Below are 14127 nucleotides of genomic sequence, written 5' to 3' on the forward strand. Positions count from 1 at the left end.
CCCTGCCAACCTTTGTATCATCTGCAAACTTGGACATTAAACCTGATATATATTCATCAATATCATTGATAAATATACAAAACAACAATGGGCCCAACACCAAACCCTGGGGAACTCCACTAATAACATTTGTCCACGAAGAGCAGTGTGCATTGATTACCACTGTTGTCTCACACTCAACCATCCCTTTATCCATTGTAGCAACTTACCCATAATGCCACACCTCTCCAAATCGTACAGCAGTTTTCCATGTGAAACGGTATCAAAAGCTTTCCTGAAATTCAAGTATATATCGAAATTATTTTTGGCATTGTTCCTTTGTGACCGCACATAGTATCCAATCAAATTGGTCAGCCAAGACCTCCCTTTAATAAACACACACTGTCTTACCTATTACTGCAGTCTTGTTTAGATGATCCGGCAATGCTTCTTTAACCAGTGATTCCATTATTTTCCCCTGAACACAAGTTAAACTAACAGGTATGTAGCTACTTGACAGCTTCAGAACCCCCTTCGTGAATTGGTGAACAGCTGCACACCTCCAGTCCACGGGTCCCCCCCCCAAAATCCAAGTAAGCTGTCATAAGTATGACTACGGGGTTTGCTTACTTCCTTCGCTGCCTCCTTTAATATACCGGATAGATCCCCATCCACCTTTTTTGTTTAACTTCAACAGTTTCTCCTCCACTTTGCTGTTATTAAAAATCACTTAGCTCCCTGATATAGTTTGATAAACTTCTAGCACTCCCCTCATTGAATAACTCATGTGTAAATGTAGATACAAAACACATTGTTTTTCAGCTACCTGAGCATAATCATAGTCAACCCATCTGATTCATCCCTTTCCTCCTAGAGTTTACTTATGTAAAGAACCCTTTGCTGTTTTTTTGTTTGCATCCTTTGCCAAGCATTTCTTGTAATCTGCCTAACCTCCTTTGTGACTTGATTACAGACTAGGTTTGTATCTGCCATAGGCTTGTGTCACCTGATACTTTATATGCATCCCATACATTTTTCTTTTCTGCCACGAGCCTCATTAGTTCATCTGACATCCAGTGAACAGTTCTTAGTTGGAATGAAAAGCCTAGTAGCCTCCAAAATTAAGTCCCTGAAGGCTTTCAATTTAGAATTCAATGTTGGTAACATCATCAGTTGATTCCACTGTACAGAATTTAAAAAATGTCTGAGACCACTGTAGTCACCTTTACAAAAGCAAAAGCCCTTCCCTTTAGCGTTGATAGTAGTTAAATCTTTAAGTAATTCCCACATCACTACATTGTGATCACTGTCACCCAGTGGTTCCTTTATCTGGAAATTGTTTGAATAATCACTTATGATAAACAGATGCAAGAGTATTACTCCCTGTGGTTGGCAAAAAGGCATTCAATAAGTCCACAAATTTTATTTATACCTTCCAACACAATCACTCACCACAGCAACTGTGAATGCAATTTGAAGAGAATAACATCAGTACACAAAGAGCACAAACCTCAACACAAAAACCTTTGGGGTGAATTGGAATCCAAAATTAGGGCAAGATCAAGACAGCACTGTTAGTGGAACTGCTTGAGTTAGTTGGTCTCAGGCAAGCATTTCCTAGTTTTTCATGCAGCAGAGGGAAATCAACTAATGAGCTAGTTGTAATGCAACTTGCCAGACTAGGGAGTCACTACACAGCTGTGTCTTTATTTCACAGCTGGCACTTGCTGTGTAGTGATTGCACAGGCTTATTTAATAGCCACACCACATATGTATTATTAAAATATATTTTAATTGAATAATTAATAATTCTCAAACAGCTATATACAAAATGTATGGGGGGGGGAGCTGTGTAGTGTCAGAATGACTTTTGCTTATTCATAAATTCAATGGTTGAGAACAATGTCTGAATAAGCAATTCTAAAAAAAAAAAAAAAAAAAATTGTTTCAAATCACAATACTGTATACAGTGCAATTTCTTATTAGCTGGTGAGATAATCATAACAGTATTTTAAAGCTGCACAAGCAATAGGCTTATACTAACAAATTGTCATATTGAATTTTATCACTGTGTCAACTGTTTTTACATCTATATCATGAGTTTTTATTCACATTATGTGAAAAAATGTATTACATTTTGAAAACTTCTTACATATTTTATTAGTGCAGTTGTCTGGGGCAATAGCACATTATCTTATGTCACTGAAGTTGATATACCACATACCCCCAGGGGCTCATGTCTGGTGAGTATGGGCTTGGCACACTCAGGGTCCTGAGCTGGATATCATCATTCTTCCCTTTCTTGGTGATTCCTTTCTACTTTTCTCTCTCTCTTTCTCTCTCTCTCAGGGTAATAGGGAAATTTTTTTTTTTTTTTTTGGCAGGTACAGCATAAGCCTCAGGCTTCCTTGCATCATATGGCTAATAATAATAATCACAAGTTCCATGATAATCACTAAACTTGCTTATATCATCACTTGATTGGGAAAAAAAAGTTATTTTCTAAGGAACAGCTATTTGACCAATCTCCATTAATTTTTATTTCAGAAAATAGAGTCAATTGCTTACACCTCTTGGTGATCTCTTTATGTTGCAATATGTATGGGTATTATACAGTTTAGATGCATATGATTATATAAATACAAAGGAGGTGGGGGGAAACGATGTGGAGTAATGAAGAGAGATAGGCTGAGAAAGTCCATAAAGATTATGAGAAAGCATATTATTTTTCACAAGCTTGGGAAACTTATTGAAATACCACAAGGTGTAAGCAAATTGAAGCATTCCCACTGACATAATTTTCCTGACAATATTTTGTAATCAATGTTACTATGCTCATTGTACACATGTTTGAAATGTTAAAGATGGATATTTACTGCCATATTTTGTTTGCATTTTGAAATCAGGTTTAAGTCATTTTTAAACATTTTGGTGGAACTCAGTGCAGCATTAGACATTTTTGTGCCTGATGTGAATGATGCAAGCAAATTCTGCTTTCTGCCCCCCCCAAAAACAACCATTTGCAGCTCTGTGTCCACAAACACACTCAATAAAAATACAAGATATTTCTAATGATGAGAATTTTATAATTTACAAAATGTTAATATCAAAGGAATGGATACAGCCCACACATTGCTTTTGTATACAAGGGGCAAAGATTTAACTTGTACCCTCTTTCCAGCTGTACCCATCTTTACCCAGACAAGTCATACAACCTTTACTACCACCAGTGTAACTTAATACAGTGGGGGTGGGGTGAAAAAAGTGTGAACTTCTCTTCTTTAAACTTGTTCAACAGAGGAAAAAAAAAAAGGTTGCCCCATGCCATGTTCTCAATAGCTAACACATAAAATGAATCTGTAACTACTTTATATAACAAATGTAAATTATACTTCACTGAATGTTTTAAAAGGTAAACCTTTCCCTTCAGTGAATCATACAAGTCTCTTTAAAAATGTATTTTACATAAGTTGTGTCGTGTATTTAAAACTGTGTATTTCACAAAACTAAAACTTAAAAATTCTAAGACATAATATTAAACTTGAAATTTTTTCCACACAATTTCTACAGTTTCAGAGCAGCCTTAATAACAATACAATGACAATCACATTGATGATTATCCACTGCGTAGCAATATTAGCTCTAAAAAATGGATAATTTTAAAAACTTATTGTATTTACAGAGTATTTTTTATTCAGCAGGTGATTTGTCTTTTTTTTTTTTGTTTTATACAAATCTTGAACAGTTTCACACACAAAACAGTATTGCACAACCAGACAACACAGTTTACACTGCTATGCGGTCTTGGACTAAGAATTAGAGATGCCAAAAGGCTTACAAAACACGAAGCAGAAAATGTTGCTTAAGAGATGGAGCAATGTGAGCTGCAAGTTTGTTCACAGCTGCAGATGGACTATTATCTACAGAGGAATGTCCCAAGTGCTGTTCTAAGAATTAAAAAAAGTACACAAATTTAAATTTAATTGCAGGAAATATAAAATTAAAATTGCAATTAATATTAATAAATAATGAAAATATACAAAAGTTAACTTGCCATGCCTCCAGATTACATACAAACACTGCCTTTAATTAAACTCTTTCACGCACATAAAACATTTGCATTAACATGGAAGGCAAAGGCTACAAAGTACCCATACACAAGGGCATGCATAAGTGTATCACAGAATTTACCACAAAACTAAGGCATACAAGTTAGCAGTATACTTAATTATGTGTTTTTTTTTTTTATATATATATATATAAACAGAATTTCATTATTCTCTCATGAATGAGAGAAATCAAAATCAACTACACTGAACATTAACAAGTATATGACAGGGCAGTGAACACAACTACTCACAAGAACACTCTTGTATTTGCAAAAAACTACAAGGCACAAATCTAACAATCTTACAATGGATTGGTCCTCTTAGGCCTAAACATTAGGGGGTAAATATTAAGTACAAGGTTCATTATTCTTATTAATAAACTAAAAAAATATGAATTTCACATCAATAGAGATGGAATTTACACAATATTTCACATTAAATTTATATTTTGTATCATAAAAATGAGAAAAAATTCACTGGATAACAATATTTTTCATTGCATTGCATCTGAGTTTTCTTCATGTTCCCTCTTTCACTCTCCATTCTCCCTTCTTTATAAAGAAGTACTTGGATCAAACTCAATAAGTTCAAAGATACACCGAGTTTTGATGTTAAAAAGAAATATCAATTGTATAAACCTAATTGTTCTTATAACAAGAAACTGATTATCACAGCAAACTAATTGATCTACAGCACAAAAAAAATAAAATAATAAAGATAAATAATATAAAAAAAAAAGGAAATAAATAAAAAAAAAAGCGATGGCATGAAACACCTTAAGAACTCAATAATTATTGCTTAAAAAGATTACTTTTTAATATAAAAACCGAAATATTGCAAAGTAACCAGAATTTCAAAATTTTAAGGATTTAAATTTAGCAAAAATAAAAAGAAAACCTTGGCTATTATTTTATTATTTTTTTAAAATATTGCTGCACAAAATTTTAGCACATAACATACAATAAAAAAATTCAAAAGCACAGAAATTTAACTGAACCATAATAAAATAAGTGGTCCACATTTCAATTTTTTTTTTATATTCTCTTATAAGAAAATACATAAATTTCATTATTTGCAAAGCTAAATACCATAAACCAAATATCTATGCAACTAAACATCAGCATTAAATATGGGTCCTTAATTTTATTGTACAGCCCAACATTACTCAGTATATTTTTAGCGCACACTTTTGCACAATAGTTTTACATATGGAAGCAAGTATGCATGCATATTTTGCAAGATTTCTTGTGGCATATAACAATCTGTTGAGGAGTTCTCTACACATTAAGATATTATCTGCTAAGCCATATGCCACAAGTTACCAAATATACTTTAATAATGCCTAATAAATCCCAAGATTATGCTAATTTTTTTAATATCATACAACAGATTTGCAGGGACTTGTTTTTAAATGTACATATTTAAACCAATCATCTACAACAATTCTACATTACTGATTCTATAAATGTAAAAAAAAAAAAAAAAAAATTTTTTTCAATTTCCCATATATCACCCATATTTACTTTTTAATATCATCCATTACTTATACTGAATTCACTTGAATGATTTTTTGTTAGCGATTAATATATTTGATCTAAAAAAAAACATAAAACAGGAAAAATTAATTACAGTAGAATCTCATTAATACAAACCATGTTTATACAAAGCAATTATTATTCTTTAGCTAAAGGACAGACTTCTCCATGTAAACATATTAATTTATTACAAAATTTGGTCAATATGCATTACATGGTCTGTTTTTATCCTGTGAGAAATAAATTGTTATTCTGTATGGTTAATACAAAACTTGGCACAATCTTAATTAAATTCAATTTATTTCCACTCACAATACTTGCTGTTCCAGGAGAGATTTGCAATGGTGGAAAATTAAGCAAAGTGAGAATTACTATTCTGTTATGTTTTAATGCAGATGGCTGTATAGAACTGCATCTACTTTTGATTGGGAAATTTTCCCACACTAAGATGAAGTTAACCAACTTCCATGTGACATTATCAGGCCAATAGAAGTGCCTAGCTTGTGGCCAGCATTGGTTACTGAGAGTAAACAGAATGCCTTCAGAAATTTGGTTGATTCTATATTGCTATACAGCAGAATGTGCTGTATAGCAATATAGAAAACAAATCTAACACCACAATCTGTCCAGCAACTGGAACAAGGCATTATTTTTCACCTCAAGAGAACATTAAGGCATGCCTGATGAGGTGCTTTATCTGCAACATAGAAGAGGAAGACAATTTGCAGCTAAAGTGCTGGATTAATGGCAAAACTACCACTACCATACTGCCAGCTTAGGTGGGAGTGCCCAAAGTGTTAGGGGGACCCGGATGGTTGGTTTTGGCACGATTGTTAAAAAGCATTCTTGGGTCTGTATCAGATTATGTGAAATACTCATCTTCATAAAGAATGGCTTTGGTGAGAATATCAGTGAAAAACAGCAAATGAATATGATAGAAACACTGAGATGACAGACCAAAGAAGTATATAGATTTTGTTAAAGAATTCAAGGTGAATGATGTTGCTATTATAGCAATGCCAACACCAGAAGGACTGCTGACCACAAGCAAAATGGGTTTTTTTTTTTGTTACTGGTGATGCAAGCAAAAGTTAAAAAGCACACACTGCACTTTAAAAAAAGATCCCAAAATACAGTGAACAATTCAGAGAATGTTGCATTATGCCAATAACAAAACAACTGTTAGATTTGATGTCTGTATTAGAATTATGAATGCATGTGCAAATTAAATTTATGTTTTAAATTAATTTACTAAAGAGTTAGATGTTCATGTTCCCTTTAATATTATGCTTTTACTAGTTAAGCACTATTTTCATATCAACTGTTAATTTTTCTCTCATCATTTTTCTTATAAAAGAAAATCTAAATAAAATATTATTCTTAGTATTGTTAAACAAAGCTTAAGCTAAGAGATATGAAGCAACCAAAGAAAGTGGTCAAGTTTGGCCACTTTCTTTGGTTGCTTCATAGAAAGTGGTCAAGTTTGGCTCACCCCCCCAGATCCCATTATTATAAAATCTGAAAATTTAGGTCCCTTTAAATTTGCATTAATAAGATTCTACTATGTGTGTGCATTACAAACAAAATGGAGTGTGCCAAAATAACAAAGGTTATATTCAAAAAGTAGATACTGCAAGGTGTTAAATTTTAATAAAGTTAAAATTTTTAATTTAAAGTAATGAAATGCCAAGTCTGAATTGAGAAGAATAAAGCTATATTTATGTATACAAGAAGCTAATGATTTATAAATGAGTAGATGAACTGACTGACAAATGCAGTATGCACTGCTGAGTATCTTTGGTTTTATTTTTGTTTATTTATGCACACTTAATTTGTACAAAGTTTTATAAAATTTTCTTATAGCCTTTTTACAGTCCAGGTTATATTGCTATTTATGTATACTTTATCAACCATACATTAAACCATTTTTTAGTTGTGCTCAGTCAATGCATCAAAGAACACTTATGACTATTTCACCTGACCAAGAGATTTTGAAACAGATATAACTAATTTTGAAATGGTGCTATTAATAATGAGGATGCTAAGTCATGTCAATCAAAACATTACTGACCCTACTGATTTTCCAATAACAACATCCTTTTTAATATTGGGTTTGTTTTAGAAGTGTTTTAAAAAAAAAGGTACAGAACTTTTCATATCATTATATTTTGGGGTGGTTCAAATATAGATGTTCATTTATCAAAAATAAAAAACAGTACGTCTGTTAGAGAAAAACTTAATCTGTGGCAATAAAGAAAACAATTATATGACAATTAGAGTTAAAAACTAAGATTTCACACAAAAAAATAAGTTCAGAGTGCAAACAAGTTATTTTCTATTCTAATATTTTACAAACAAATTCATTAAAATTATTTTTATTAATATGAAATTCACTTTAATACAAGGATGCGAATTACTATAATCTGTTCAACATGTACAGTTTAATATTAAACCAACAATAATCCCCTAATGATAAATCATTTTTTTTATACATATAAAACATCTTCAAATTACTTCAAAAATAGTTCTGAAATAAAATTTTATATATTACAAGTTTGGATGGAATCTAAGTAACAAAATTATAAAAATATAATGAAAAAATTGGAGCTACAAAAGAAAAAAGTATGGAAATATCTAAGAGGCTTGTAATAATGCCAAACAAGCAAGTCTCTTGGACAAACCAATAAGATGTTACCTATCATAAATACTTTTCACAATGTCCCTTTTTTTTTTTTTATGAACCCCCCCCCCAGATCTGCTGCTCCAAAGACAAGTGAAGTTTTAGTTCAAAACCTGCATTATCTTTCATGTTGATTTTCATTCAACACGGCATGCAAAGAACCGAATTCGTTGAGGTGTGTGACACAACAGAAAAGCAGCACATTTTTTTTTTAAATAGTTCCCCCCCCCCCACCTTCCCAGAATAATTTCGGCTTTCCCCATGTTTACTAGGAATTAACTTCCCTAGAAGGTGCCACTGGTGTTAAAAAAAACAAACAAACCTATATTAAAACTGCATTGATAAGAGTTTAATCAAAACAGTGAGGGACTGATGATTTTGTGAAGTTCTAAATTCTTCTGTAATGTGATCCAGAAGCAGGAAATGATACGACCATCTTTACTACAATGCCACTGAAGTGTTACACACATTTAGTAACATCTTGCTTCAACGATAACAGGACTCGCACCCACTTTTCATATGAAAAGGCTACCATTACGGGTTGCCATTTGTTGCATCACTAATAATGCAACACCCCTCTAAACAGAGAAGTATAATGTTATTTATTAGTAATGTGGTATCATACTCCCAAGACATCCATCTATGGTGCTTGCACTCCATCGGCAGGAGGCTAAGTACTCAGTACCGTACTAACAACCCAGATGTCATAATAATGAGGTTCACTGGGTTTTTAAAATGAACATTCATGGATGCTGTGCCTTCCACAAAAATGAGGTGCCATCTGGAGAAGCACTGCAATACTAATTAGCAACATTATACTTTTCTCTTCAGAAGAATGCTGTTTATTAGTAATGTAACATAACTCATGGTGGTGACCTCACAATTTCAGAGATCAATGCCTTTTATTAGACAATCTTTTTCTATCTTTGTATATAAAATGTGGATGCAAACCTGTTATAGACACTATTAACAGATAGGCATGGAGCAACTTATTGGCTCATTTTGCATTTATTCATGAATGTTAATAACTAGTTCTCACAGCCTATTTAAAACACTTTTAAAAGGGATCAGAGTTTATGGTACATTTATAGTAACAGACAATAATCATTAAGGTATATTTTTAAATCTGAGATATACACTGCTCTACCATTAATATCTGGACACCCCTCCCTGGATGGGGAACAGGTCTTATGCATGCAACACGTCACAGAACCTGCTATAAATATGCAGACTGGGCTTCGAACAGACAATTGCATAAGTCTGCATGCAAAATGACACGTTCAACAGAATTAACAGACTTCCAATGTGGAATGATAGTAGGATGCCACATAAGCATTCTGTATGGGACATCAGTCACTCTGGGGATCCTCAGGTTAAAGTTAGTGACATCATATGCAAATGGAAGAGGAATGGGACTGAATCTGCCAAAAAACGCAATGGTAAATCCCGAAAACTAACAGAACGGGACAAGAGAATTGTGCACCAAATCGTAATTTGCCATTGTCTCAAGTCACACAAACCATCTGCGAGAGTATTGGGACTAATGTCAGCACTAGTACAACACAAAGGACACGCCATGATTCGTGCAGCTGTTCACAAGCCACTGATCGCCTCAACAAATGCTAGACACCGATTAACATAGTGCAAGGAGCCATAAATCATGGACTTTAGAGCAGTGGAAAACATTCCTATGAACAGACAAGTTGAGGTTCGTACTCTACCAGTCTGATGGCCATTCCTGGGCATGGCAAATGTCAGGGGGGAATAGTGTCTTCCTGATTGTATCCTCCCAACATGAAGTTTGGTGGAGGCAGTGTCATGGTATGGGGCTGCTTTTCATGGTTTGGCCTGGGCCCATTAGTCGGTATCTACAAAACCACGAATGCTGTGCAATACCAGGACATTCTGGACAATTATGCTCTTCCAAAATTATGGCAATACTTCGGGGAAGGCTCATACATGTATACATGTATCAGCAAAACAACGTGCCATGCCATGCTGCTCAGGTTGTAACAGAGTGGTTTGAGGACATGGTGTGGAAAAGTTGGATTGGCCAGCCCAGAGTTCTGATCTGAAACCTATCGAGCATCTTTGGGATATATTGGATCGTAAGTGCACGTCGAAATCGCCCTAAGAACAAGGCCAAGTGGAGGAACATATCACCTGACATTTATAAAAAGCTGGTTGAGCGTATGCCACGAAGATTGAAGGCCATCATAAAAGCAAAAGGTTTCAGCACAAAATATTAAATGACACAATGAAAGCTCTTTTTTTTTTGTCTAAAGGCAGGAGTCTGGATAGTAATGGTAGGGCAATGTACATGTATACGTTAACGATCTGAAATCTTATTTAGTGTGGAAGGACAGAACCACAAGAGCAAAAAGAAGACTGAAGGGAGGAAGAAAAAGAGAAAGAGAGCAAAAAAAAAAAAAAAAAAAACAGTATGTTGGTAAAATTTAAAAAATCTGCAATAATTAAAAGTTTAAATTCAATACTGCACAATTTTAATTACCCAGCTGTAAAATATATAATTTATTTGGTTTCAATTAGGTTAAGTATAAGTAATAAAAATTTGCAAGAAAATGTATAGTTCAATTCCTCATCAATAGATAGTACCCATTATGGCACATTCATTTTAACTGATGGTCCACTGGAAAGTAATTCTGATAGCAAAGTTGATAAGTAATTATTATTGTGATGTTTATATAGCATTAGCATTAGTAGAGGCATTTGATGCAAGAAAGCAAGCTTACGCAGCATCAGCCAAAAAAAAAAAAAACCCACTTCCACTTCACCCCTCTGTTCGTTCAAAATACCTGTCCAGCTGAGCCTTAAACTTATTTAGGCTGTCAACCTCCACCACAAGGGATGGAAGTCTGTTCCACCAACCAACCACCCGCTGGCTAAAGGCAAATTTCCGCACGTCTATCCTACATCTGTCTTTCCTCAATTTGAATTTATTGCCCTCTCAGGTGATTTTTCTGAGCTAGAGGAAAAATCCCATCAGCATTGAGCATGCTTAAACCATTCAAGGCTTTATACACCTCTATCAGATCACCTCGCTGGTGCCTAGTCTCCAGACACTGTAATTTGCAAAACTTAAGCCTTTCTTCGTAAGAGTACCCCTTTGTTCCATTCACTAATCTTGTTGCCCTTCTCTGTACTCGTTCCAGCAGCTCTACATCCTTCTTGAAATGAGGCCTCCAGACCTGTATACAGTACTCTAGGTGTGGCCTGACCATCGCCTTATATAATGGAATAATCACCTCCTTATCCCTGCTGGAAAAATTCCTGTATATCATTGACAATACTCCATGAGCTACTCATGCAGCCCGTCTGCACTGCTCAGAGAACTTCATATCTGCCTGCACAACCACCCCCAAGTCCCTTTCATTCTCTACCACTGTCAGTGTAGTACCACAAAGTTGATACGTTGCTCTGGGGTTGCTGTTTCCCATGTGTAGTACTTTACCTTTGTCAATGTTAAACTTCATTTGCCACCTCTCAGCCCATCTGCTCAACCTTTCCAGATCCTGTTGCAGCAGCATAGTGTCAGTAGTGTCCTTGACAACCCTGCCAACCTTTGTATCGTCTGCAAACTTGGACATTACGCCCGATATACCATCATATCATTTATAAATACAGAAAACAATAATGGACCCAACACTGAGCCCTGAGGGACTCCACTAATAACATCAGTCCACGATGAGCAGTGTCCATTGATTACCACTCTCTGTCTTCTCCCCCTCAACCACCCCTTTATCCATAGCAGCAATTTGCCTCCAATGTCACACTGCTCCAATTTGTGTAGCAGTCTTCCATGTGCAACAGTATCAAAAGCCTTTCTAAGATCTAAGTATATAATATCAAAGTTATTCCCTGCATCCAGTTCTTTTGTGACTGCATCATAGTATCCAATCAAGTTGGTCAGGCAAGACTTCCCCTTAACAAAACCATGCTGTGTCTGAGCTATAACTGAAGTCTTGTCTAAATGATCCTGCAGTGCTTCTTTAACCAGTGCCTCCATTAATTTTCCTGGAACAGAAGTTAAGCTCACAGGTCTATAATTACTTGTGTCAGCCTTTGATCCTCCTTTGTGAATTGGGGTCACATTTGCACATTTCCAGTCTATGGGTACCTCCCCTGAGTCCAAGGAAGCTCTCATAATTATGGCTAAGGGTTTGCTTACTTCCTTTGCTGCTTCCTTTAATATAACTGGATAGATCCCATCCACCCCGGGTGCCTTTCTTGTGTTTATTTTCAACAGTTTCTCCTCAACTTTACTCCCAGTTAATAAATATAATAAAGTTTCTGTCTTGATATACTTTTGAAGAACTTCTAATAATAATTTATTTCAATCTCGACATAGTATAGCATTTAAAATGAGTAGTTATAATTCTGTGTAAGCCTCCACTGTATCTCTCATTAGTAATAGAGCAAACCCCAATTTGCACAGCCATTAATTTCAATAACAATGTCAACCATTCTGTTATTTCCTCTCGTTCTAGATCAGAATTAAAATTATATTTCTTGAAGTATCTGAGAGGCAAGAAAATAGAACTTTCCACAGGTACTGGGGATATTTTGTTTGTATTTGCACATATAAACATGCACCTCCTGCTTTATCTTCATAGCTGCCGTTAAATTTATTTTATGGTTCTCTTAAGCACTGGTAGGAGAAACAAGTGCATGTTTTTTTTTTTTTTTTTTTTTTGTTCTGTACTATTATACAAAATATAAGAGAGGCTCACTGGTAATTGTGACTTTCTGAATGTGCACACTATTACATTGTATCAGCTGTTATTTTTATCATATTTTACTGAATATTTCAGTAAAAGAATTATTCAGCTTTTTAGTGCAATCACCAGTAGCTTTAGAGGTCAGTACAATTAACATTCTTCATTTTCCATACTCCATATTTCAATTCCATTTTCCAATTTGATGATTACTCAAGAATATCCAGGTTCATTATAAGGTTATGTATCTTTAGTTTCTGACCAATTTTTTCCAGCTATGCTGGTGGATATATTTTTCTTTTATTATAAACTTAATCATTTTATTTATTTTTCTTTCCCCCCCATAAACTGTCCTATCTGCAACCGTACAGTTGTTCCAATTCTTATTAATTTTTGTTCAAGTAGTTGTGCTATCTGGGTATATTTACTGATGAATTCCTTCAAGTCTTTAGCCTTTCGATCTTAATTGGGTAAGTACTTCACATGACTTATGGTTTACATATCATAGCCCTTCAAATCCAGCTCTATGGCCGGTTTAGATGTTACTGAAATGCTACCCCCCCTGCTTTTTTGGATGCTAGTACTTTGCAGTTCTTAAAAAATGAGGTCCCAGCAGATGAAATCCTTCGTCAGTATATTTAATCATGCTCTGTCCTTGTGTACTTTATTTTATGAATTAACTTTCAGAAACACTAGCAGCAGAGAAAAGATCATCTTGGAAAGCTCTGGTGTACATTTGTAGAACTTTTAATAATTTTTTTCCATCTTAATGCAACGTTGTAAAGTGAGTAGATAAAGTTCTCCCCTCTTTGCTATTTATATTTTCTAAAGTACATACAGAAACCATTTTAAAACTTCATGGCAAATTCTGCTACAAAATTTTCATATTCCTGTATTTATTTATTTTTTAAATATATTTTTAAATTGATGATACTACTAATACAAGTTTACTAGTACACATTTTTTTTTTTTTTTGGGAGTAAACTTAATTTATATAAACATGTATTTAAAAACTTTATTTGATGAATGATTTTTATATATATATATATATATATATATATATATATATATATATATATATATTGTAT

General features: G+C 34.2%; 1 protein-coding gene across 1 annotated transcript in view; it reads right to left on the reverse strand.

The window, feature by feature from the left end:
• Positions 1 to 3788: 3788 nt before the first annotated feature.
• Socs16D (Suppressor of Cytokine Signaling at 16D) overlaps positions 3789 to 14127 on the reverse strand; it is a 188634-nt gene continuing 178295 nt past the window's right edge. Inside the window, exon 6 of the mRNA XM_090387438.1 lies at positions 3789 to 3926. The gene's annotated coding sequence lies outside the window, so the exon portion shown is untranslated. The remainder of the gene's footprint in view (positions 3927 to 14127) is intronic.

The sequence above is a fragment of the Mastigoproctus giganteus genome, chromosome 13 (genome assembly GCF_048544385.1).
Source record: "Mastigoproctus giganteus isolate SK-2022 chromosome 13, ASM4854438v1, whole genome shotgun sequence".
Taxonomy (NCBI): domain Eukaryota; kingdom Metazoa; phylum Arthropoda; class Arachnida; order Uropygi; family Thelyphonidae; genus Mastigoproctus; species Mastigoproctus giganteus.